The sequence below is a fragment of the Schistocerca serialis genome, chromosome 9, assembly GCF_023864345.2.
Source record: "Schistocerca serialis cubense isolate TAMUIC-IGC-003099 chromosome 9, iqSchSeri2.2, whole genome shotgun sequence".
NCBI lineage: Eukaryota > Metazoa > Arthropoda > Insecta > Orthoptera > Acrididae > Schistocerca > Schistocerca serialis.
This window is the reverse complement of record NC_064646.1, coordinates 51,405,615-51,433,055: the sequence shown is the minus strand read 5'-3', so window position 1 is coordinate 51,433,055 and position 27,441 is coordinate 51,405,615. Positions and strand designations below refer to the sequence as shown.

At 41.3% G+C, this 27,441-nt stretch overlaps 1 protein-coding gene across 1 annotated transcript in view; it reads right to left on the bottom strand.

Moving 5' to 3' along the window:
• LOC126418545 (cytochrome P450 6j1-like) overlaps window positions 1–27,013 on the bottom strand; it is a 119,063-nt gene extending 92,050 nt beyond the window's left edge. The window contains exon 1 of the mRNA XM_050085360.1: window positions 26,944–27,013. The gene's annotated coding sequence lies outside the window, so the exon portion shown is untranslated. The remainder of the gene's footprint in view (window positions 1–26,943) is intronic.
• Between the last annotated feature and the right edge of the window lie 428 nt (window positions 27,014–27,441).

The following is a 27,441-nucleotide window of genomic DNA, read 5'->3' as shown; positions in this document are numbered from 1 at the left end:
GGTGATCCTTCTTGTCTGCCACTTCTTTTGTCAAACTTTTTGTTTCAAAGAAGACTGCTAACAATCATCACAACCCAGCCCAGCCCCCCCCCCCCTCTCTCTCTCTCTCTCTCTCTCTCTCTCTCTCTCTCTCTCTCTCTCTCACACACACACACACACACACACACACACATACACACACACACACTGTTTTGCAGTTGGCTCACCCTGACATGGGCCACTGAAGGCTTCCCAGATATTGAGATTTCATTTCTTGTGAAAATCATAAAATGTCCCAAAAACACTGCCTGAGGAGCTTAATACCCATCTACATCTATACTCTGCAAACCACTGTGAACTGCATGGCATAGGGTACATCCCATTGTACTTGTTATTAGGGTGTCTTCCTATTTCATTCACATGTGGAATGCGGGAAGAATGTCTCTGTGTGTGCTGTAATTATTCTAATCTTATCCTCACAAGTTCTATGTTAACATTACACAGGAGGTAGTGATATCTTCCTAGAATCATCACTTAAAGCCAGTTCTGTGAGCTTTGTTAATAGACTTCCTCAGGATAGTTCTTCAAGAATTCTTCAAGAGTCCGCCAGAGCAGTTTCTTTAGTACCTCTATGACACTCTCTCATGGGTCACACAAATCTCTGACCATTCATGTGGCCATTCTCTGTAAACATTCAATATGCCCTGTTAGTCCTATGTGGTACAGGTCCCACACACTTGAGTAATATTCTGGAACTGGTCGAACGAGTGAATTGTGAGCAATCTCCTTAGTAGACTGATTGCACTTCCCCAGTATTCTATCAATAAACCAAAGTCTACCATCTGCTTTACCCATGGCTAAGCCTATGTGATCATTCCCTTTCATTTCCCCACAAAGTGTTACACCCAGGTATTTGCACAATTAGGCTGATTCCAGCAGTAACTTATTGATATTATAGTCATAGGATACTACAGTTTTCTATTTTGTGAAGTGCACAATTTTACATTTTTCAACATTTGCCATTCTTTGCACCACTTTGAAATGTTATCAAGATCTGATTGAATACTTATGCAGCTACCCTCACTATAGACAACTGCATCCTCTGCAAAAAGTCTGGGGTTACTATTAATATTGTCCACAATGTGAACAGTAAGGGTCCCAACACACTTCCATGGGGCACATCTGAAGTTACTTCTACATCTGATAATGACTTTCCATCCAAGATAACATGTTGCATCCTTCCTACCAAAAAGTCCTCAGTCCATTCACAAATTTCACTTAATACACCATACGATCATACTTTGGCAATAGGCATAGGTGTGGTGTAGTACTGAGTCAAATGCTTTTCAGAAATCAAGAAATACTGCATTTACCTGACTGCCTTGATTCAAAACTTTCAGTATGCCATGTGGGAAAAGTGCAAGTTGGGTTTTACATGACTGATGTTTTCAGAATCGATGCAGGTTGTAACGGAGGAGGTCATTCTGTTCAGTTACTTTGTTATGTTTAAGCTAAGAATATGTTCTAAGATTCTACAACAAATCGATGTTACGTATATTGGATGGTAGTTTTGCGGATCGTTTCCACTATCCTTCTTGTAGATGAGTGAGATCTGTGCTTTTTTTGAGAACTGGGTACAGTTTTTTGTTTGAGGCATCTACAATAGACTACAGTTAGAAGAGGAGCTAACTCAGCTGCAAATTCAGTTTAGAATCTGACAGGGATTTCAATGTGCCACGGAGCTTTGTTCAGTTTTAACAATTTCGCTGATTTCTTGACATCACTGTTACTAATACATATTTCACTCATTTTCTCAGTGGTATGAGGATTAAACTCAAGCAATTCTGCTGGGTTTTCCTTTCTAAAGGAACTTTTCGACTCTGTATGTGCAGAACAGGGAATCAGTGATGATAAGGTCGTTGCAGCATCCCTGAATATGGAAGTTAATAGGAATATAAAAAAAGGGAGGAAGGTTTATCTGTTTAGCAGGAGTAATAGAAGGCAGATTTCAGACTACCTAACAGATCAAAACGAAAATTTCTGTTCCGACACTGACAATGTTGAGTGTTTATGGAAAAAGTTCAAGGCAATCGTAAAATGCGTTTTAGACAGGTACGTGACGAGTAAAACTGTGAGGGACGGGAAAAACCCACCGTGGTACAACAACAAAGTTAGGAAACTACTGCAAAAGCAAAGAGAGCTTCACTCCAAGTTTAAACGCAGCCAAAACCTCTCAGACAAACAGAAGCTAAACGATGTCAAAGTTAGCGTAAGGAGGGCTATGCGTGAAGCGTTCAGTGAATTCGAAAGTAAAATTCTATGTACCGACTTGACAGAAAATCCTCGGAAGTTCTGGTCTTACGTTAAATCAGTAAGTGGCTCGAAACAGCATATCCAGACACTCCGGGATGATGATGGCATTGAAACAGAGGATGACACGCCTAAAGCTGAAATACTAAACACCTTTTTCCAGAGCTGTTTCACAGAGGAAGACCGCACTGCAGTTCCTTCTCTAAATCCTTGCACAAATGAAAAAATGGCTGACATCAAAATAAGTGTCCAAGGAATAGAAAAGCAACTGGAATCACTCAACAGAGGAAAGTCCACTGGACCTGACGGGATACCAATTCAATTCTACACAGAGTACGTGAAAGAACTTGCCCCCCTTCTAACAGCCGTGTACCGCAAGTCTCTAGAGGAACGGAAGGTTCCAAATGATTGGAAAAGAGCACAGGTAGTCCCAGTCTTCAAGAAGGGTCGTCGAGCAGATGGGCAAAACTATAGACCTATATCTCTGACGTCAATCTGTTGTAGAATTTTAGAACATGTTTTTTGCTCGAGTATCACGTCATTTTTGGAAACCCAGAATCTACTATGTAGGAATCAACATGGATTCCGGAAACAGCGATCGTGTGAGACCCAACTCGCTTTATTTGTTCATGAGACCCAGAAAATATTAGATACAGGCTCCCAGGTAGATGCTATTTTTCTTGACTTCCGGAAGGCATTCGATACAGTTCCGCACTATCGCCTGATAAACAAAGTAAAAGCCTACGGAATATCAGACCAGCTGTGTGGCTGGATTGAATAGTTTTTAGCAAACAGAACACAGCATGTTGTTCGCAATGGAGAGACGTCTACAGACGTTAAAGTAACCTCTGGCGTGCCACAGGGGAGTGTTATGGGACCATTGCTTTTCATAATATATATAAATGACCTAGTAGATAGAGTCAGAAGTTCCATGCGGCTTTTCGCGGATGATGCTGTAGTATACAGAGAAGTTGCAGCAATAGAAAATTGTAGCGAAATGCAGGAAGATCTGCAGCGGATAGGCACTTGGTGCAGGGAGTGGCAACTGACCCTTAACATAGACAAATGTAATGTATTGCGAATACATAGAAAGAAGGATCCTTTATTGTATGATTATATGATAGCGGAACAAACACTGGTAGCAGTTACTTCTGTAAAATATCTGGGAGTATGCGTGCGGAACGATTTGAAGTGGAATGATCATATAAAATTAATTGTTGGTAAGGCGGGTACCAGGTTGAGATTCATTGGGAGAGTCCTTAGAAAATGTAGTCCATCAACAAAGGAGGTGGCTTACAAAACACTTGTTCGACTTATACTTGAGTATTGCTCATGAGTGTGGGATCCGTACCAGATCGGGTTGACGGAGGAGATAGAGAAGATCCAAAGAAGAGCGGCGCGTTTTGTCACAGGGTTATTTAGTAACCGTGATAGCGTTACGGAGATGTTTAACAAACTGAAGTGGCAGACTCTGCAAGAGAGGCGCTCTGCATCGCGGTGTAGCTTGCTCGCCAGGTTTCGAGAGGGTGCGTTTCTGGATGAGGTATCGAATATATTGCTTCCCCCTACTTATACCTCCCGAGGAGATCACGAATGTAAAATTAGAGAGATTAGAGTGCGCACGGAGGCTTTCAGACAGTCGTTCTTCCCGCGAACCATACGCGACTGGAACAGGAAAGGGAGGTAATGACAGTGGCACGTAAAGTGCCCTCCGCCACACACCGTTGGGTGGCTTGTGGAGTATAAATGTAGATGTAGATGTAGACATTTGAAAATGGAGTTAAGTTTTCAGCTTTTGCTTTGCTAACCTCAATTTCAGTTCCTTTCTCATTCACTAGGGCTTGACACTAATTTTTATGCCATGAACAGTCTTTACATATGACCAGAATTTCTTTGGGTTTTGCTACAGTTGTCATTGGAGGCATCACACATTGCTCTCTTGACTGTCAAATGCATTTAATTCAACATCTCTCTGTCTATGAGGCTGCAGTCGCACTGTGGGAAAGTCCCTTCGTATGTGGTGTGTCAGTCTCGGTGTATGGTTCTGGACTTGCTGTATATGTGAATACATTGCATTCCCCTACACTAAGGTGGCATACTTCAGGACCATCAGAGGAGTGTCTTGTACAGGATGATGTCAAGGTGTTATGGTAACCACTTTAATTCTTTATTGCACAGTGAAGGTTGGTCTGCCATCTGTTAAACACAAAGCCTCAAAACAAAACTCAACATTTTTCTATAAAAAATGATAGACCATTTTGATGTAGCCTTCATCCTACAAATGGTAAACATCAGAAATAATGCAAGAGGCTATGGCTGGATTACTAAAGGAATTAGAACATCTTGCCACAAAAAAGAGAACTGCACCAAATCTACAAGGAAAATAGGGTCACAGCAGATATGCATACTTGCTACAAAACATACACAAAAAAGGTCACAAAACAGGCAAAAAGAATGCACACTGGTAGGTATATAAAAATTCTATGAATGAAGTAAAAGCTATGAGAGACATCATGAAAAAGGGAACAGCACAACTAAGAAAACAAATAGCAGATCGATGTGCTGGGCACAGAAACACTTAACAGAGAACAGCATTCACACTGGACTCTTGTTCTGTGGCCACTGGAATGCGCTTTTGGGTGCCCCTCTGTGGTGTGTGTGTGTGTGTGTGTGTGTGTGTGTGTGTGTGTGTGTGTGTGTGTTTGTGTTTGAATTACACAAAACAATTCTGTTTACCGATGACACATCAGTATTAGTAAAAGAAGCAAAAAACTGAAGATATCCAACATGAAATAAACCCTGTTACAAATCAGTTATAATAAACATAGCTTAACTTTCAAAACAAAACTTTGCCTTATCCAGATATCGCAATCAACCAACAACCCATTGTGTATAAAGAGGTAGCAAAAGTTCTCGGCATTTGCATTGAACATTACCTAAAATGGGACAAACATATTGAACACATTAATGACAGGATGAGTACAGGCAGTTGTCTTTTAAGTGCTCTAAACAGCTGCATAAATGCACAAGCACTAATGTGTGCTTATTATACATATTTTAATGCACATTTAAAATGTGGATTCATGCTCTTGGGAAATTCTCCATTAGCTCTGGGGACCTTCAGAATCTAAAAAAAAGAGCCATTGGGATTATTACAGCGAGCAGAGCTATACAGTCATATAAACTAATATTTAAAACACTGAAAATGCCACCATCAGTGGTGAAGCTCTTCAGATGCTTTTAATGCTTAACCTACCCAAAAATTTGAAGAAAACGTACAATAATTAGAATTAGAATGTAACAATGCCTTCAAAACAGTTTAATAGGAGCATCGTATCAAGGCTTGCACCAGCTTGAAAACTGTGTTGTTTTGATCACTGTTCAGTCCTGATTTTACTAGTGTCATTTGTGAGTGCATGTGATTAACTGATTACATTATGGCTTACACAGATGGAATACTTGGGTCTCTATTTTTCACATTAGGTGACAAATCATTTTAAGGCTGGACTTAAGAAATAAAGAGAGCTTATAAACATAAGCGAGTCACACCACACTTAGATATTAAAATAGTTGAAGGAAAAAAAAACACACAAAATTTCAGTTTTCTTCATCTACGTCTACATCACTGTTCTACAGTTCACACTTAAGTGCCTGGCAGAGGGTTCTTCGAACTGTCTTCAGACTCTTTCTTTGCTGTTCCACTCCCTAACAGACCTAACAGTGTGTGGGAAAAATGAACTTTTAAATCTTTCTGTACAACCTCTGATTTCTCTTATTTTATTATGATGATCATTTCTCCCTTTGTAGGTTGGTGACAATAAAATATTTTCACATTCAGAGGAGAAAGCTGGAGACTGAAATTTCGTGAAAATATCTTGCCACAATGAAAAATGCCTTTTTTAAAATTATTGTCATCCCAACTGTCTTATCGTATCTGTGATGGTCTCTCTCCTATTTCACAATAATACAAAATGAGCTGCACTTCTTTGGACTTTCTAGTATCCTCCATTGGTCTCCTCGGTGTAAAAAGTATACATAGCCAACAGGTTGCTCTGTAACAAATCAATTGCATTATTACACTTGTATTTTATTTGGTGGGTCTGGGATTGAAAAAGAATGGAGGTTTCCTTCTTTTGGAGTATGTGTGACAAAAAAGTTTGACAGAAAAGCTGAGAAACACCAGAAATCAAAATGTTTCCTTCAGAATCAAGACAGTTTTCAATTGATGGGTCATGAACGAGCTGAAAATTTAATTTTTGAAGGAGCCAAACTTTTAGCCAGAAAATATAATGTGATTGTGAATCAAAATAGATTCGTTATTAAGAGACTTATTGATGTTGTTTGTTTCTTGGGCAAGCAAGAGCTTGCGTGCAGGGGCACTTTGAAGATGAAAGTTCCAACAACAAAGGGAATCACCATAAATTATTGGAACTTTTGCCTAAATGGGAACAGTATATTCGTTACCATTTGCAGAGCACTCCTGGGTTCAAGGGACGTTCAATTCACAATGAATTAACGGAACTGGTTACCAATGTCATTAATTACTGCAACGAAGAAAAGTTACAGTCATGCGAGTTTGTTGGAGTGCAAGCAGATAAAACCCTGGATAATTCTTGTAAGTCACAATTGATTATTGTTCTCACGTTTTGTACACAAGAAGGCCCCATAGAAAGATTTATTGGTTTTCACAATGTTCCTAGTGACAAAATTGCTCATATATTATCAGAAATTTCACTCAATGCACTTGATGTTTGGAGAGACGCCAACAAAATCGCGAGCCAAACACTTGAGAAACCTCAGCAATGGCTTGTAAACATGGAGGTGTCAAAAATTTTGTCAAACAAAAATGTCTGCAGGCTATATTTTTGCACTGTTATGTCCATAAACTTAATCTAGTGCTATGACAATCTTATAAAAATATTAAAGCAATCAGGATTTCATTTACAATCCTGCAGCATTCCTTTCATTTTTAGCAAGTCCTCAAAGAGAATACAGCTCTTACAAAATAAAGGATTCAGATCGCATCAAACATATGCGACATTCTGGAATTTCAGTTTACAAGCTGTTCAGACAAGGTATCTTAAACACCATGAGTTCAAAGACATTTTCCAAAATATCACCACAGATGATGAAGTTTGGGATCCAGAGTCATTCAGCAGTGCTTCTGGCTTGCTTAATATTCTTAATAAGACTCAGTTCTTTTTTCCTGATCTGCCTTTACAAAGAACTGTTAGTAGCCTATATGTTGACCATTTCAATGCGCTTCTTGAACACAAAATTGCATGCGATACTAGTATGTGCAATGCTGAAATCAAGAGGACTATCAGTTTGTTGAAGGATATGAGATCAGAAAAAACTTTGACCTTATGTATTGAAAGCTTTTACAAGAAATTTCACAATTAAATAAGTGTTATTGACTGTGACTTCAAAATCATTACAATGTTTTTTATGGGAGCCTAGATAACATGATGTAGTGCACATGGAAATGCATTTTCGAGACCTTCAAAATATTCAGTTTACAGAGTTGCTTGATGAGAAGCAGTTTGGAAATTATAAATCAAACTTTTCAACAAACTGAACAGACTTCTCACAACTGACCCATTCTTCAACAAAGAGCGACTAGAAATTGAGTTAGGAAACATTTATATTGACAAACATAAATATTTACCATCTGCAGACCTTCTTAAGTTCATAATGGAGAACGATCTTGAAAATATTTATAACAAAATATCAAACCTTATCAAATTGATTTCTACACTCCCTGTCACTACAGCTACATCTGAAAGAAGTAGGAGTGCCTTTAAAACAACTAAAATTGCGTTTGCAGTTCAATGAAAAATGGTAGGTTAAGTTCTCTCAGCACAACTGCCACAAAGAAAATGTGGTTGATCAGAAATTTAAAGATAACATGACTGATGACTTTGCTACCAAGAAGAATCAATACATGGATCTCCTGTATAAAAAGATATAAGATTAACCCTACCCACAATTAATCCATTAGCTTCGCCACTATTACTTCCTTGTATGTTTATTCCTGCCACACTAAATTATACTAAAAATATGTGATTTGAAATCATAATAGTATTAAAAAACATGACTTGCATTATTACAACACTAGATTTAACAGTAATTGCATTTACTCCCAGCCAATACTTGCTATTATCAGAAATGCACATGCTATGTGGGAATAAAACTATTCAATAAGTTGCCAAATGGTCTAAAATGTGTACTAAATATTAATGCTTCTGAAAGATCTAGCAGAGAATATCTAAAATTTCACGACTTCTGTTCAGTAAATGAATCCTTGAACTACAATAAACATATAGATCTGTGACTTTAGTCATTTATAACATGTGGAACTGTAAATAATCTTGAAATTGTTCTCAGTAATGCCTAGAGCTAAGTCCAATATCATCTTTTACATTGTACTACTTATGGCCAAAGGACTAAATAAATAAGTGTTGATGGTGGATTCAGAGTGGCATGAGCGTCTGCAGATATTTATCCAAGTGGGGGAAATACTAAAATTGCCATTTTCTTATATAAATGAGCTAGTGGATTTGTATCCAACTAGGGGAAAGACTCTGAAATTGCCAATTTTGTACATAAAAGAGCTAATGAGTTTGGATATGTGTCATGCCACAAGAACTACATTTTATAGGAGACACAGGAACTTACTGTTTATCATAGAGAACTGATGACTACCCTCATGGCCCAAACTGTTCTAAGAGACTGGAACATCACATATTAACGACACTTCTTTTTATTATAAAGTATGAATATAAGAATGCCAAGTTTATTTCACAGAAGTTTGAATATGTGGCACAAAGAATACCATATTCTCCTTCAGAAAGTAGTGGGAAAGTGCAAAACAAGACACTCGAGTGTGGAGTGCAGGTTTCTTCCTTTGTGAGTCTTTTTCTTTTAGATTTGGTGGGCTGTTCTGGTAATGACCTACCTAGAGTCAGGGACTTGTCAGCCAAATACCAGGCAGGCTGGGAGTGGGAAAGAGTGAGGCCCAACCGAGAACATATAAGAGAGTTTTTCCACTTCTGGCACTTGCCTTACTTTCAAAGCAAGCCTCCTGAAACCTCAGTCAGAATGTAGTAACGGTGAGTCAAAGTAGACTGTGCTGATCACCCGATGCCAAATCTGGCAGAAGAATTTAGGGAAAACATGAATAATATGTACTGGTACATCAGTGCCAAAGACTACTTAAGATCCTGGGTATGTGAATTTAGCACCCAACTAAACCAACATCAGAGGATGAAATTAGCTGGTATTCCAACCTGGGAACAAATAGCAGAAACTATAGTATTTTGGCTAAAAGAACACAAGAGTTGCATGACAGTAAATTCTTTGCTAAGGGCCAAAATTTCATGAAATTTAAAATCACAGCATAACGAAGAATTCTATCTGAAATTTTTTAAATTGGCATAATATTACTTTGCACTTCCAGACCAAAATTCCAATGTCGAAAGGGTGATGTCTTTCACATACACCCCATGGACAAAGGAACGCAATAAATTGCAAACCGCCAGTCACAAAGATGATGACACTCTTGTTTAATTCACAATTATCCTGACAAGATTTCCACGAAATGAGCTCCAATCAAGGGGGCCAATACCCAGGGGTAAGAGCGGGTCACACCCCCTCCAGCCCCCCTCCCCCCTTCCCTTTGCTCTCAGGGAAAGGAAAAAGTATAGTGTAATCAGTCATTTTCCTTTCAAGAAAATGATTGAAAGTAGGTATTACCCAGGTTTTTACAGGGTCTGAACTGGAAATTTTTTAAGGCTACTTGAAAATTGCCATTTGTCTTTCAAGACATTACAAATACTTCAAACACCACCGTTTGCCCACTGAAAAACTATAGAATGGGCGCCCATGGTTCCAATAAAAATAATGTTCTCCATACAGTGGATCTGAATTTGAAATATTAATACTTAACTACACATTAATATTATTTTTTACAAGTCTAATGAATGATGAAAGTTACTGAATATCTCTTTGTTTTATGTCCCAGATGTTAATTGTTTATTTTGTTTAATGAAAAACTTTTAGTTCATTTCGACATAAGATTACTTTAGGCAGATGACCAAGTACTTAGTTGCTATCATAAGTGCCAAATTATAAGGTTTTCTATTTATTATTTTTTGGTTTAATTTACATTTAAGGTAGATCTTCCAAAACCTGATTGTAACTGATAGTTAATAGACGACTCAAAATACCTGCCTCATTCTCTTTCTATTTAAGACAGATAGCCAGGGTTTTAGGGTAAAATGTCCATTTAAATACAATGCCAAGTCCCACTATTCTGTTTTTGGACTTGGTAACCCTAAGCAAAAGTATATTTTTAATGAGTACACTTATACAGAGTGAAGACGATATCTATGTCACTGTGAGTCTTCCTCCCTTCCATGTTTTTGAATTGGCAGGTGTACCACAAAACAAAGGAAAGGGAGGGAAAAGATGCTCTTCTGTGCTCCTCGATGTACTGTTGTAAAGTTGACTACGAGACGTAGCCCTACTGTTGGTGTAATCAAATATCAAAATTCCCCGTATTGTACATCGCTACATCATACGGTGGAATATAGTGTGGGCCTTAGACCTAACATGATTTTCTATAGTTCAAGATGCTTGTTGTATGTACAATCTTAGGAGGATGCACAGTTTAAGAGGGCTCACGATGAGCGGGATGATAAGGCTACCGGAATCGATAGAAATCAAATAATATCGACAACTATTAACCGACTTGTGACCGCTGCTAATTTGAACAGGCAGATAACACCATTCAGTGCATTTACATCTGTTGTTGTATGTGAAATTGAGTTTGGAATGATCTTACTTATAGACCTGTTAAATCGATTAAGCATAGTTTTGTCTGTTGTCAAAAGGTGGTATCAATCGGAAACTAGTCAATACTGATTACAGGCGTTTGATTTCAGCCAACTGTTGTGGGGTTGGTGGGTCAAGCCCGGGACTCCAGATGGCCGAGCTGAAGCCGGGACCCACCGCATCGTATTTTGTCAGGAGGCCGAGCAAGTTCAAGAGCGTCAAGGGGCAGTGCAGAGTCATACAGCGGTATTCAGATAACATTTGTTTATTCTGATAATTTACAGTACTCGATGGGTGAAGCGTACTGTCGGCATGCCGTCCACGCACTGTCCCATGAGTCCAGCCGGCTCAGCAGACTCCCGGTATGCCGACGCCGCTGCTGCCATCAATGATGCCGCCCTGCTGGAAGTCTGCCACACTCTCCTGGTCGCCGCTCGCCGTGGTACCGCGCTGCTGCCTGCAATTCCGGAGACTGCTACAGTCCCTAGTCCTCGCCGCTCTCCACCTCATTTGGCCTGCTCTGTCTGATCATCGGATGAAGGTGGATGTACTGGTCACCCGTGGCCCTCAGGCTGCCGCTGCTCCCAGGACAGGACTGGACTCGAACCTGTGCCCTCCTGGATGCTGTACCACAGCTTGCTGCTAGTGGTGCTTGCCAGATGGCAACATCCGCCACCGTCTCTGGTGCTGTCACAGCACTGCTGCACCTCCAACAGTGTACGTCTCACCCAGACCCTATTACCCCAGGTGGGAAGCGAACGTGGCCCATAGACTCGAGTGGAACCGAGCTCCTCCTGGACCTGCTGCAGACCACTGTCACCACCCTCTTCCGGGCAGACCGTGCAATCTCCAAGTTTCAGGCAGCCGTTCTGTCCCACCCCTGTGTTGTGTCGCCAGTGGCAGTATATAGCCAGCACAAGTACATAGAAAACAGAATACAAGTTTATGCAGAATACTTACAACATTGCTGCCAGACTGGCCACTACAAGCGAAGACCAGCACAGGTATGTCCCGACGCTCGACTGACCTGGCACACTCTGTCCCACGCTAAAACTGCCCATCTATTTATATTGGTTTCTACCTTGCTTTGACGTCAGAGAGAGACAGGAACTACGGCAGGGGTAAATACCCACAGGTCAGCCACGTACAAATCACCATTTTTGGCTCTGGCATAGTGCCCCGCCTCATATATCGCAATAACTTAAAGTAATGCTGCAGTTTCCTGCCTTGTTGTTGCTCCACTCAAAACAAATCTTGCATGCAATACCGCTGTCACAGCTCCATGCCTGCAAGTGCCATGTCTACCTTGCGTAGCCCGCTGGCTGTCGACTGTTACCACACTCTGCCAGCGGCCCCAGATTTCATCGCCCAACCACGCCTTTATTGAATTTTGATAAAAATTTCCCTTTCCCTTGACTAGCACTGACACTAGCGCAGCACACCTCCCTCCTTTCAACAAGATTTGTCCTGAATCAAGATAAAACAGATGTGATCTGTGGCTACGTAAACATGTCTTGTTCACAAAACTTACGTTCTACAGACTAAAACTAACGAGAACATCAAAACATTAACTCTACACCTATACACTATTTACACCAGTCACCCATGTCGTAGGCAACTGACGTGTTGGCACCTCCTCCACTGGTGCACGTTTCCACATTCTCCACAAAGCTATACTCGAGAAAAATAGCAAAACGACACACCCTGTGGCTGAAATGCTCACTGTCATTATCCTGTTGCTCCGAAGCTGTTGTAACGTTCAAATGTGTTCCAATATTTTATTAACCATGATAGGTCCTTCCTGTGCATTAATAAAGAAATGCAACATTTCCAAAAACTCTGGGTTTAACATGGAGTTCAAATATGTCAGATTCTGCACTGGTAATATCTCCAGAACCTCTTCCGGATAAAACAACGTTCCCTGTGACAAAGTTAAAGATGTTTCACCTGAATGTGATCCTGGAAGATGGAGATCCTCCCCCACAATCTCACAAACCATACCGTTTATGATTATTCCACTCTCCCGCAGTTGCAACCTCCTTATTTTATCCGCTCTCTGCTTGGTATAACAAGTGACCATCACCCATATCGGCGTAAATACCGAATATAACCAATGCCTCCCTGCCTTCTGGAAGTACGAATGTGTTGATAACACCTCTTTCTCACAGTCTGAGCCATTTGTAATCCCCAGGAGCAATCCAACTTTGCATTTACTACTATCTGAAAAAACTGGTCGATTATGGCGAACCATTACCCGTCTTTGCGTACAATGCTCCAACTCTGACAATGGTAGCACTCCGTGAACTACTCTGTTCACTGAAATAAAAAGTACATCTCGCATCCTAATCTGCACCCATTTACCGATCTCCTTCCATTTCACTGGGTATGGGTGAATAGTGTACCACTCATAATGTGAGTCAACTTCGACTTTTGGAAAATTGACATCGATGTTAGCTCGCGCCCCATCCGTTCTCACCTGTACCAATGACAAATGAAAGATTATTGGTATAGTGGCCCATGTTACCTCCACTGCTCTATATCTGGTGGAAGTTGCCTCTTTGCAAATTGTAATCCTCCAAAAAGATCATCTGCCGAGATTAACACTGGACTAAGATGCCCGTTTATTGCATGATATACTGCTTCCTGTAACATCGTAACTTCTGTATGTATGTCACTTAATCAGTCTGCTAATGCCCTGAGCAACCTGGCAATAGCCAACTTACCATCCAATATGTTCAATCATTTCTGCAATATCTCTAAATCACTATTTATAATTTCCCATGTCTCTCCCGCGTATCGTGTCAACTCCTCCACTAAGGTTCGTATGAGCTTTTTATTATTCAAGACCCTCGTTTCTAGGCTTGACAAGCTTGTTGTGTGCTACTCTAAAGTTCATTGACCGCTTTCTCCACCTGCATTACTGACTGATTCAGTGCTCAGAAATCATTGTCGTCTGCTGTACCGGACACCGTTTTCAGTATCTTCCCCCCTGCATTTATCCATCCCCTCTTTCGCATAGTTGCCGCCTGTGGCACACTCCACCCTAAATGAGAGAATTGCTCCCTAAGTTTACTATAAGTCAGACATAATTCTTGATACTCCCCTTGTACTTCTTTTAATATGTGATTCCTTTCCCCCTCAGTATACAATTCGAGAATGATTCCTGTAATTTTCATACTTCATTCCTGATCTTCCATACCTCTATTGTTGTTCGTAGTGACCATTTATGACTTGTTACTAATATATATGGCTGTCGTGAATATAGTACCCCCGACTGAAAGGTCTGGATCATTATCTGTTGATGTCCAGCTCCACTGCTGTGACCACAAATCAGCATCCCCATGGCTATCATCCAGCACATCCACATATGTTCTCACCCAGAGAAGAAAAGGAACGAAACATATGTGTGCCACCTCTTTTCCAATACAACTTACTACAACATCGTACGACATCCTCAAAAATTCCCGACAGTTCACTCTGCCTCTATTGAATTCTCCGGGAGAAAAGAGAGAGAGAGAGAGAGAGAGAGAGAGAGAGAGAGAGAGTGCCTCCCCCATACAATGACAAAACTAAAACAACAAACAAGAAAAATGCAACTATTATCGGACCCACCAAAACACAAGAAAAAGAGAGAGAGAAAAAAAACACACACACATAAAAAACCACAAATTATCCCTTGATACAAAAACACAAAGAGTAAACATGCCAGACAATATTACACACACAATAATTTACTCCCTCTGTGACCATAACGCATACAGAACATTATGTGTCCACTGTTATCCTTCCGCTGAGACCTTCTTCTTCCGCTTTTTTTGCCTAACCCCTGCAATCAGGTCACTTCCTTGTACTTGTTGTAATCCATCCACCATTCCTTTAAAAGGCTGTACTCTACTCACATGGATAATGGATGTTTTTGTTGGCACCTGCACTTTAACATTCACAGGTGAAGTCATCTCCATGACCTGGTATGGTCCGTTGAACTTCGCCAAGAATTTTTTCGTCTTTTCCTTAGCTGTATATGGGTTCCTGATTAATACCAACTGACCTACCCTGTACCGTGGTAAAGGTCCCAAGCACTTATTTGGTTCTTCCTGCCTCTCTAATGCTTTTGTATTGGCCTTCTGTACCTTCTTCCATACTTCCCGTATTGTTCGTGCAAATTCCCTCACTGCATCCCCTTTAGCTCTCGATTTTGGACATAGAACGTCAAATGGTGATGGCATCTTTCTTCCATAGACCACCTCAAACGGTGTCATTTTGCCCCCCAAATGTATTTTAGTGTCATAACTCGATACCACGTATGGAAGATAAACGTGCCAGTTATCATGGTTCCCATTCACATAATAACTTAGCATTTTCGAAATTGTCCTATGTACTTGATCTGTTCTCCCATTCGCCTGCGGATGAAATGGACTGGTCTGTAATTTTTTAATTCTCAATAGATGACACAACTGTGACATTAATTTGGACATGAAATGCATTCCCTGATCTGTAATTATGGTATCAGGCACCCCAAACTTCAATAACCAGTTATTGACTAAAGCTTGTGATACCATACTTTCCTGTGACCATGGCTAGAAACCAGGAAAAGTGATCAATTATAGTTAAAACGCAATGATTCCCTGCTGGTGTTTTGTTGTATGGCCCACAAACATCTAGGCTGATAAACTCAAATGGTTTCGAAGCCTCTGGTAACTGTTGCAATGGAATTCTTGCATGTGTCACATCTGCTCGCTGCATACATGGCACACAATTTGCTATGTATTGTTCCACATCTCTTCTCTGAGTGCGCCACCAAAATCATTCTGCAGCTCGTCTTCCCGTTGCTCGACGACCACCATGCCCTGGGAGCACATGATCATGGCCCTGCTTTAAGACTTCCTCTCTCAAACTCTCTGGTACCACTACCCGTGGTCCACACCTGGTAACTCTACACAACAACAAATTTCCCTCCACAATGAAATACGGTTGAGTTCTAAAACCCTGGCACTCCTCATCCTCTGCTTGTGTCCTTCGCTGTTCTGCGACACTCTTACCCATTACTTCTAATGCGTCTAACTTGCGACTTAATGCATCTGCATTCCTGTGTTTCTTCCCTGGATTACGAATTACTTCAAAGTCAAATTCACTTAATTTTAGAGCCCACCGTGTTAATTGACTAGAAGGATCCTTGAGTCCCAGTAATGATCTCAGCGCTGCATGATCCGTCATGACCTTAAACTTCATACCATAAAGGTAACAACGAAAACACATTACTCCATATATTACAGCCAACATCTCCTTTTCCATTGTGGTATAACTCTGCTCTGCCCTATTTAACTGTCTAGAAGCATACACCACCGGATGCTCCTCTCCATTCACCATTGGCCCTAAAACACACCCTACTGCACCATTTGAAGCATCACATGATAAGATGAAGTCTTCTTCAAAATTCGCGAACGCCAACACCAGACCAGAAACTAATCTCATCTTTAATTCATTGAAAGCTTCCTGACATTCCTCCGTCCATTGAAATTTAACCCCTTTCTTTAAAAGCTTTGTCAACAGCTTGGCTATTTTAGCAAAATCTTTTACAAATTTACGGTATATGAACATAACCCAATATACAATTGTAATTGCTTCGTTGTACAAGGTGTCGGAAAATTTTGAACGGCCTCTGGTAACCAAGGATCTACATCTACATCTACATCTACATTTATACTCTGCAAGCCACCCAACAGTGTTTGGCAGAGGGCACTTTACGTGCCACTGTCATTACCTCCCTTTCGTGTTCCAGTCGCGTATGGTTCACTGGAAGAACGACGTACGTGCTCGAATCTCTCTAATTTTAAATTCGTGATCTCCTCAGGAGGTATAAGTAGGGGGAAGCAATATATTCGATACCTCATTCAGAAACACACCCTCTCGAAACCTGGACAGCAAGCTACACCGCGATGCAGAGTGCCTCTCTTGCAGAGTCTGCCACTTGAGTTGCTAAACATCTCCGTAACGCTATCACGCTTACCAAATAACCCTGTGACGAAACGCGCCGCTCTTTTTTGGATCTTCTCTATCTCCTCAGTCAACCCGACCTGGTACAGATCCCACACTGATGAGCAATACTCAGGTATAGGTCAAACGAGTGTTTTGTAAGCCACCTCCTTTGTTGATGGACTACATTTTCTAAGGACTCTCCCAATGAATCTCAACCTGGTACCTGCCTTACCAACAATTAATTTTATATGATCATTCCACTTCAAATCGTTCCTCATGCATACTCTCAGATATTTTACAGAAGTAACTGCTACCAGTGTTCGTTCCGCCCCTTGTTCACTAATTACATACCCTAAATATTTGACCTGCATCTGCGCAAAATTACATTTTTCTGAGCTTAATATTAACCATGTTGACCGCAATCTTCTAAATACTTCTCTTAAAAGTGATACATGTTCTGTTATATCCTTCAAAAATACTATAATGTCATCTAGGTACAACATACATGATTTTGGTTTCAATCCCCTTAAAATCCCATCTAATAATCGCTGAAAAGTTGCCGGTGCATTCTTCAACCCGAACAGCATACTTATATACTGATAGTGTTCCCCAGGAGCAGTAAAAGCTGTCTCTGCCCTATCCTCTGATGCTACTTCCAATTGATGGTATCCACTCAGTAAATCCATCATCATAAATTACTAATATTGTCCCAGATTGTCCAATGTGTCCATGATATTCGGAATCGGATATGCATCCGAGATGGTTTCCGCATTCAGTAACCTATAATCACGACAAAACCTACATTTCCTTGTACCATCCACTGACTTCCTAGATATGAGAACTACATTGCTTGAATATGGACTATCACTATGCTCTATGATTCCATCCTGTAGTTGTTGTTCTGTAAACTCTTCTAGTAGCGATTGCATATGATGTGCTATCCTATATGATCTCCTAAACACTGGTGTATTATCCCCCATATGTGAGGCTTCATAATCGATGTTGCCAGTAACCTACCCTCCATTCTGAATAAATCGTTAAATGTCAATAACAATTCCTCCAACATGACTCTGTCATCTCCCTGCAAATGCTGTAATTTTCCCCTTAACTGCGCTGCATTGGCATTTTGCTTATGGTTCACCTCTAAATCCTCCCTACCGAAGTCATCCTCATCAAAAAAAAACCAATGTGGCCAATAACAACCCTTTCAACAAGCTAAAATCCACTCTGCTGAAGTTATCTATACTTACAGGAACCCTATAATCTCCTTCCACGTAACTTGAGCTAGCTAAACGCCTCCACACAAAACAGTGCGCATTACCCAACTCCTCATTACTCGAGAGTGGCTCCACCACGTACAACGCATCCTTTGGTAAGTTCGTATTTATCAAAACCCAAAATACCTTCCCTGTACCTGCCAGTATGTTATTCTGCTGATCGACCTTTAATGAATCCGTTCGCCGTTTAGCTGGCATCGCCTTCATGTTAAGAGCGCCTTGCGGCATTCACCAATTTGCAACCGTTTCGCCCACGTGAAACATTGTTCCACCGAGTTCCACTGTTTGTTGCCAAAGATCTATCTTTGCACAATGTTTGTCAAGGAAGTCCAGTCCGAGAATCACCTAATACCCCTCACCCACACATGGTAATACCTCTACCTACTCACTAAACTTAGTTCCTGCGATCACGAATTGAAGTACCGTCATACCGAATGACTCCACTTTATTATCTCCCACCCCATGTAACCTATAACGTGGTGGCTCAAGCCTTCTCCAGCTAACCAGGTCTAGACTAATAACAGACACGTGTGCCCCGTGTCAACCAGAAACCTTTGTTCCCTTCCGTTCACGAAGCCTAATAAGCAGCATTATGTCTGTGCACCTACAAGTGCATAACCTGATTTCATTGGGACTGTTCTCTGATGGTTGAAGCAATCCCATTCCCATTTAACGGCTGCTGCTGCTGAGGTTCCCCCCTACTTTTACTCCTGCAGTTCACTGCCCAGTGACCCAGTTTCCCACATGAGGAACACCGCAACTGACGCTGACATTGCCTCCTAACGTGCCCTACTTGGCCACAACCAAAACACTTAATTTCCATTGCCATGACTCTATGCTCCACCCTTTGCTGCGTCGCATAATCTACTTCCTCTGAGTATGTGGCAACCCTTGGAGCTGCCGCAAGATCACTGGGATACTCCATTCTCACCCGACGTGACATCTCCGGCGGTACTCCCCACAAAAACACATCTAATGCCCTGTTCTCGGCCTCTTGTAACAGCACTTTATTGGTCTCCCCATTCTGTGACAATTCGAACATTTGTACATTCAGTTTTCGAATCCTGTCCGAGAAAATCTCCAGTCTCATTTCTCCTCATAACTAACACACTTAATTTTTCATGAAATAACCTGGTACTATTCTGTTTTTGATACCTCTGATTTAATCCAGCCTCAAGCTCTGAAAATGTCCCCACATTGTTCAACTTTTCATGGTACTATATGTACAACTTGGCCTCCCCTGTTATGTGTAACTTCGCCACTCTCAACATTACAACATCCAACCACCCATTGGCCTCAGCCATTGTGATAATGTCATTACGTAATACTGACACATCCTCCGTTGCTTTACCTGGAAAGGGGGGTTAATCAAGGCCACGATTGCCGGGTCACATGGTCTATGACACTCCAAGACCTGTAATTTACTATCATCTGACATCCCTACCCCTACTCGCAATGCCTCAAATCTCCCTGCTAATTCTCCATATTTTTCTTTGTCACTTATCCTCCCCTCTGACAATACCTGAATATGTTCTATTAGAGCGGCTACAGCTTCCGCTGTAGTCACTGCTTCAGCCTCCACTGCTTGCCGTGTTTCCACCATTCTTGCTTATAGCTCCACTGTTGCCATTAATTTCACTCTGCTATTTCTCAAACTTAGTTCTTGTGGCGATTCATCGTGCATCTTCATTCTAAACAATTGCGCACCAAATGACCAAATCTCTTACAAATAAAACGATTCTTTGGCACCCACTTTGTACATGGTAAATGAGATGCCTGGTTAAATCCACAGGACAGAACAGGTAGTTGGAATTGTAGAAATGGGCCAAAAAACTTTATTTAGTTGCCCAAACATTACAGCGCAAATTTCCGAGCTTAACTATCGACTGAATATGTCACACAATCTTATGGCTTAAGGGCACAACCTCTTTAATTTTTAAAATGGCTGAAGGCCCATGATTTAAAAACACAACTACAATAAACTTTCAAAAGGCAGAAGGCCCAAAGCTTTATCCTTAAATAATTTTTAAAAGGGAGCCTGAAGGCCCAAACAATCTAAGACTTAACAATAAGGAATTTTGCTTTTAAAACGGCTGAAGGTCCATGATTCAAAACACAACTACAATAAATTTTTACAAGGCAGAAAGCCCAAGGCTTTATCCTTAAATATTTTTTTGAAATGTGGCTGAAGGCCCAAACAATCTAAGATTTAACAAGTAAGGAATTTTAATTTTAAGATGACTGAAGGCCCATGATTGAAAAACACAACTACAATAAATTTTCAAAAGGCAGAAGGCCCAAAGCTTTATCCAGAAAAAAATATTTTAAATGAGGCTGAAGGCCCAAACAATGCAAGACTTGACAAGTAAGGAACTTTGATTTTCAAAACGGCTGATGGCCCATTATTTAAAACCCAACTAGAAGCATACAAATTCAAACCATCGGCTATGAGACATTAAAATACACAAACACCAATAAGAAAAGGCAGTACAGCCAGTGGCGCAGAGAAGCTTCTGGGGGTCGGTCAGCACTTGAAATATTAATGTTCGCTTAGGGGAGACAGGTAGTCGGTCCAACTATATCCGATTCGCCGGCAACCCAACCAAGAGACAGTCAACGAACCCACCGACAAGACGACTTGCTTTCCATCCGACCAGTACAGTGGAACTCCAAAGCCAAAACGTAAAAGTCGTAGCCGCCCACAGCCAAGTATGCATCAGCTGTCAAACCTACACACACGTGTTGGACCGCAACAATACGGTGAGGAAAGGAGACAGCCTGAATTCCTGAATTTTACGTCAGCAGTCAGGGCAGGTAACCGGAATGCTAACGGCCACAAGGCAGAAAATTCCGCAGGTGCATTTGGACTTCAAGTAACCAAAATAGATTTAAACTCCACATGATGGTGGCCAAACTTTCGCCAACTCGAACACTCGCTGTTGCTCATGGGAATACCCCCAACAGCCAACCATGAAAACCAAAGGCACAATGCGAACAGACTGGCTTCGGTAATTAAATCACCACTCAACTTTGATGTCCTGGGTCGGTGAGCCACAAACCCCGTAGCAGTCGGAACAGCCCCCACACACTCCGACACTGCGTAGAGACCGCCAGAGGGCCCGGCCCACTGTGCCACGCGGAGATTACCTGGCTGATCCAAACCAGCCGACCGACTGCAGCACACCGGCTAGCCAGAAATTATAAGCACCAGACAAAATATAGTACATGATATGAATATCGATACACACCGCTGCTGTCACACGTAGAAAGAGGAAGCACCACGGCATAACCACAATAATCGCGGGAAACCAAACGCAGAGTAACAGTCAAGGTTGAAACCAACGCATAAGCCGGGGCCAGCACGGCTCAGTAATCCGTGGCCTGACAGGTTGCAAAAATTACATCACTTAGGCGCTATGTTATCATGTCCCCCATTTCCCATGAATCCAGATAAATTTACAGGCCCCTCCAGCCTTATAAAAGACATCTTTAAAAATGCCATCCTAATTAACGAAAGAATGACACATAAACCATAAATCGAATGTCACTCACCCCTCCACATCGTGCTTGTGTGCAGGTGAACAGTCCTGCTTTCCTCCCTATACTCGTATGGACGAACACTTCCCGAACGACAAGATGTAACAAGAAGTGCACGACCACCCATCACAAATGCAACCAAACACCCCAACTACCCCTCTACACAGGCACACCTCAACGCTACTTGCTCGACATAACATGTGGCAGTGGAAATCCGGTACCAGCGTGGTAACCGGCACCACTTCTGACACCACTGTTGCGGGGTCGGTGGGTCGAACCCGGGACTCCAGAAGAGTGAGCAGAAGCTTATATTAGTTATTTACACGTTCCAGAGGTCATCGGAACAATTATTTTATTGAAATGATGTAGAACGAGTCAGTTTACAGGACATGTATACATCATTAGTGTTAACATTAATGAAGATGTTTCTTAGTTATACTTGTGCAGCTACACTTAAGAACTAGATTTTTCGTTGCAGACTACTATTTTTTGTCCATGGAAGTAGTAGTTGTCCAGGAGAAATCTATACTACCAACTTGCCAACCCGGTTCACGGTCCATAGCCCCATTTGGGGGGTTGCCTATTTGATAGCTTCAATATTTTCCGTATTTCGTATAATTACTGACAGATTTGAAAATTTTTATTGCGTAACTACGCACTCGCTGCTCCTGCAGTGAAACTGCCGCGTCAAACATGACGTCTTAATAATTTGCTAGTTACTCTATTCGTAATACGTTTTGCAGATAGTGTCTACATATACCACTGAACGTATCTGCGAAATTATACCATTCTACGACTCACACTTCAAGAGATATGACGTCATAAACGTTGACGTGCGTGGGAAACTAGCTTTGCTTGAAACAGGGCACTAACTACCCACATTATACTCATACAGTTTTTGATAATCATAGCACTTGGCGACTTCAAACAAGCTTTAAACATAATTTCAAGCCGGCCGGTGTGGCCGAGCGGTTCTAGGCGCTACAGTCTGGAACCGCGCGACCGCTACGGTCGCAGGTTCGAATCCTGCCTCGGGCATGGTTGTGTGTAATGTCCTTAGGTTAGCTAGGTCAAATATTCTCTAAATTTTTTCTCGCTTACATGTTTAACGTCAGATATTTTACATATTAACTTATTTCTGCAGTAATCAGACGTTTCAAGGCATTTTATGCATGGGAGTTCGATACTGCAAGGAATCTAGGGTTTTACTCGTGATTTTAAGTTAGATTTAGAATTTGCTTTGCTACATGTCAGACATTTTATGTTATTGGACAAATGATCAAAAACTTATTGCAACATGTTCAACAACGTGTAATAAAGGTCGCTTTCGCCTCTAGTGTTGTTGGTGTGAACATCACTGTTGTTCCCAAATTGTGATGGATTATTTATGATAAATTTCACTAGCGAATATCTGTAATGTGATGATTCAGTTAAATGGCTAACTCGTTGAAGAGGTACCGGTACCTATGTGATGACTGCGGGTGAATACTACAAATAATTCTTACTGCTCGCTTTTGTGAAGTCAATACTTTCTTTTTAAGTGACGAGTTACTCAGAAAATTATGCCGTCAGACATCATCGAATGTACCTATACAAAAATTTCAGGAGGTAGATTCGTTTGTTTCCATGTATGCTTTGTTTGAACAGCTCAGTAAAATTATTCTTCAAGTTCAAGTTTCGTCTATATGAATCACCCAAATATTTGGAGTATTCTGTCCCGTTCATGTGCTGGATCAATTGTTCATATGACTCTGTTTGTTGTACAGAACTGAATATACTGTTTTCTCAAAATTTAGGGAGAGGGAGACTCCATTTACAGAAAACCAAATAATAATTCTTTTAAAAAACATAATTAACAATACCTCCTGTTGCTTTGCCTCTAATGGGAACTGGACGATAATTACTTAAATCATTATTGCCACAGTTCTCATAAAAATATTTTAACAGTAGCATATTTGGATCTGTCTGGAGGAATCCACTGTGCCAGTGATGCATTGAAGAAATGACTAAGGAGATTATTTACTGAGTTAGAATAACTCTTCTGAATTCTGTCCGAAATTCTATAGATGCCAAATCAGACTGTATTTTTAAGAACTTTGGTATATGTATTAATTTCATTGAAGGATGTTGGTGCTAATTCTTGTTGCTTAAGGCTTGGTGGCAAGATATTTCTAATAAACCCTCTTGCTACTTCAGCTGAAACATTAAACCCTATTTTTGGTGCTACATTTAGTCAGACGAATGTACGGTAGGTGGAACAAAGAAGTTCTTTTCTGGATTCCAAGAGATAACAAAAGACTGAGACGACAACTATTGCAAGGTAAAAGTAAAAGCAAAGTCCGTGGAGCACAGCCCTTGACTGGGCTGCTGGCCTATCTGAGGGTAGTGTGTAACCTTTATCCCTTTCCACCCTGGCCTGCACAATTGTGCGGGGTTTGTAATAAAATTGCTGCAGCTGAGCTACATCACTTTTTTGCATCACTCCAGACTGCAATGGTTTGCGAGTTCCTGACTTCTGTTTGGCAGCTGTTTTGCTTCATATTGTGACCACCAGAGTGCAAAAAATCATTTCAAACTTCAACAAAAAGCCAAAATCATGGGTACCAAAGATAAACCAATATATTATCCTACATTTCGTTAGCTTGAGGCAATTCCTGGGTTATTTTAGAGTGAGAATGTTTCATTTAATGTATGTAATAAATCTAAACAAATGCTTGAAGTGCTAGTTGTATTTTATGTGTATTTGTATTTTGACTTTCTGAACAAACTATCACTATGAGAATTTTTTTGTATGATCTACAGGTCATAATGTATGGAAATTGGCACATTTTGGATAAAGCTTTAAATTTTTTTCTCTCAGGGTGGAAAGGGCTATTCACTGCCGCACCAGGATGGGAACGGTGGCGATTCCATCGCCCCAGCCGCCATTTACTCTCGGAAAAGGTCCCCGCTATTTACCCCTGGGAAAGGTCGCCGCTACAAATTTGATGGAAGCCGTTTAGACCTGGAGCCTTCCTGATTGTAAAGAGAAAAAAAAATATTCACCCCTATGAGGGACTGAACCAGAGGTCTCCAGTAAGGCTGCTGATGTTTTTAAAAATACTGGGAATCCGAAATATCGATATTTAAAAAAATATGATTATCGTCCCTCGATATAGCGAAAAAAATTATCGATATATCGACGAAATGATATCGACGTACCAGCCAGAAAACATATCGGCTGCACATTGTAAATATACTGCCGGTTTCAGAGCTGCATATTTAAGAATTGACTTATTATTAGATATTCTGTACACCAACACCCTAGGAGACTGCTTATCCCCCTCAGAGGAGGAACTGAAAAGAAATGATGCACGTTCACACTTGGCGACAACCACTTTGGTAACAATGGTAACTGCAGCTAAGTGACACAATAAAAGGTGTCCGACGGGTTGGTTTCGTCACATATCGGATTTGTCTGGAACACTTCATGCTGACTTCCCCGATTTTTTAATTTCTGCAGACGCAGCAACATAGCAGCTGTAATGTCAAAACCGCATGGTGAAGTTAAATGTTGCAGTTTCTGTCGGTAGCGCTGAGCGCCGATTACGTCAACATTTCCTCTCAAACGTCTTCGCCCACCGCAAAGACCAGTCTTGTCATTTAGATTTTTGTTCATCAGTATCAGCAACGGTCTTTGAAGAATGATGATGTGAAGAAATATTACACTAGTTGCGTTAGAAATTGTTTTTGAGGCAACTGGTGTGCTACTTCTACACATCGAATAATTTGTATTCCATTAACCCCTCCCCCCCCCCCCCCCCCTGCCGTCCGGGCAATCGGACTTCTTCGTTGCGCCATCTACATTTGCTTCATTCAAAGAGAAAGACGGGACGAGATGAAAGGTCAAAAAGAAGTACGACTTCCACACACATGAAAGCAAAATTATGTTCTACAACAATGTCAAAAGAACAACTTCAAATATTTATCGAAAATTTCGGAAAGAATATAATTTAAAATAAAAATATCAGCTCTTGATATTGCCATTTAGATAGCTATGTATCGGAGACAAAAATGTTTCCGACATTATCTATATATCTTGGGAGAAACGTCGATGTATCGACATATTAACAGCCCTAGTTTCCAGGGCCAGAGACCACAAGAGTTTTACCCACTAAAACAGCACGGCCACGTACCGAAAGGTGGACGTATAAAATTAGAAAGCATGCAGGAATATCTTGGGTGCATGTAGGGAAGAGGTTTAGCTAAAAAAATAACTGGATTAGGGAAATAACATTCTTAATTTTTACTACTTCGTAACTCTAACATTATCTCTAGAATATTGCCCTCCACGCTCCTTGTAGCGCTCCATGCGTTGTTTCAAATAAAATATCAGAGATGGCACTAGTATTAACGCTAGGCAAATAACGTACTCGTAATTCCCAAATTTCCCCGGTACCGAAATTTTCTTCCACGATTATTTTTCCAACTTTTTTGTTTCCCCAAAAATATTATGTTTACCAAAACTGCGAAAAAATCCTCATCTGGAATCAGTGTTGGCAGGTTAATGGGCAGCATTAATGGAGAGAGGAGACCCCCCCATGACTCGGCAGCGCAGCTTTTTACCCCGAGGTCCACGCTATTTGTCTGTTATAAAATTAGTACAGTTATTTTTTAGACAAACTTCGTAAACAGTTAAGTCTGGAAGAACGTTTATATGTGATGCGTGTGGGGTGGCTGATAATGATGGATGTACAGCGCGTTGCATATGTTTGAAAGTTGTAACAAAGCTGTTTAAAAACGACATTTACCAACAATTATTACCCCCAAACGAACTTTTTTTTTACCATTTCGTAGAAATTCACAAGTCTTATCGGGTCATCCTCATCGTAAGGAACCCCACCAGGCTGCTCACATGTTTGATGGGTTGCTCTGGATACGCGTGGCTCGTCTTGTCAGTTAAACAGCGGTGTGCAAGGCATTAGAAGAAGCGAGGAAACAGTGGAACGCATCGCACGCTGACTGCCGCTGGCCGCCCCGACGCCCTCACCTCGACTGGAGCAGTAGCTGCCGTTGCAGCGACCCTCCCGGCTGGACGCTGGATGAGTCTGCGCGGCGTCCTGCCGTGTAACTGCTCTGTCCTCGGGCGCGACGCGGCGCAGCTTTTGAAATCCTGCAGCCCTGTCAACCCCTGACCGCCCCCCCCCCCACCCCCACCTCTAGCCCGCACGTGATCGTGACCTGTCACCGTGACGCTTGCTGCACCGACCCGGGACTCAGAACGTCTGTCAACGTCTTCTACTTACACCCGGCGCCAGTGCGTACTAGTGCAGTGGTTCCCAATCTGGAGGTAGTTACCCCCTGAGGGGTAAAATCTAATTTTCTGACGGGTAAAAACAGAAAGGGTCAAAATCGTTCAAATGGCTCTGAGCACTATGGGACTTAACATCTGAGGTCATCAGTCCCCTAGAACTTAGAACTACTTAAACCTAAGGACATCACACACATCCATGCCCAAGGCAGGATATGAACCTGCGACCGTAGCGGT